Raw genomic sequence first — 409 nt, 5'->3', positions numbered from 1 at the left:
CACACACACACACACACACACACACACCACACACACACACCAACCACCACCACCCCCAACTATACACCCCCCCATCCACACCAATCGTATATACACACACCACCGTGCCACACACACACCAATCACACTCATATGCACACACCAATCAATCACACACACACCACAACGGCACACAAGCACCAACCACACACACGCACCCCTCAACCCCCCCCACACACACATGCACCCCCATCCCCCCACACCCCTCCACACACATACACCAACCATACACACACACCACATACCCCAGCCCCCCCCATACACATACACACCCCAACCACCACGGCACACAGCCACCAATCACACGCACATGCACACCCCAACCACGCACACCTCCAACCCCCCCCACGCGCACACACACACACACACA

The 409-nt window shown here is 57.5% G+C and overlaps 1 protein-coding gene across 1 annotated transcript in view; it reads right to left on the bottom strand.

The window, feature by feature from the left end:
- Positions 1 to 409, bottom strand: part of CASKIN1 (CASK interacting protein 1) — a 51,356-nt gene that overhangs the window by 17,409 nt on the left and 33,538 nt on the right. The window lies entirely within an intron of this gene.

This window comes from Terrapene carolina, unplaced genomic scaffold (assembly GCF_002925995.2).
Source record: "Terrapene carolina triunguis isolate 2854851 unplaced genomic scaffold, T_m_triunguis-2.0 Scaffold93, whole genome shotgun sequence".
Classification (NCBI taxonomy): domain Eukaryota; kingdom Metazoa; phylum Chordata; order Testudines; family Emydidae; genus Terrapene; species Terrapene triunguis.
The sequence above is the reverse complement of the archived record's forward strand: the minus strand, read 5'-3'. Positions and strand labels throughout refer to the sequence as shown.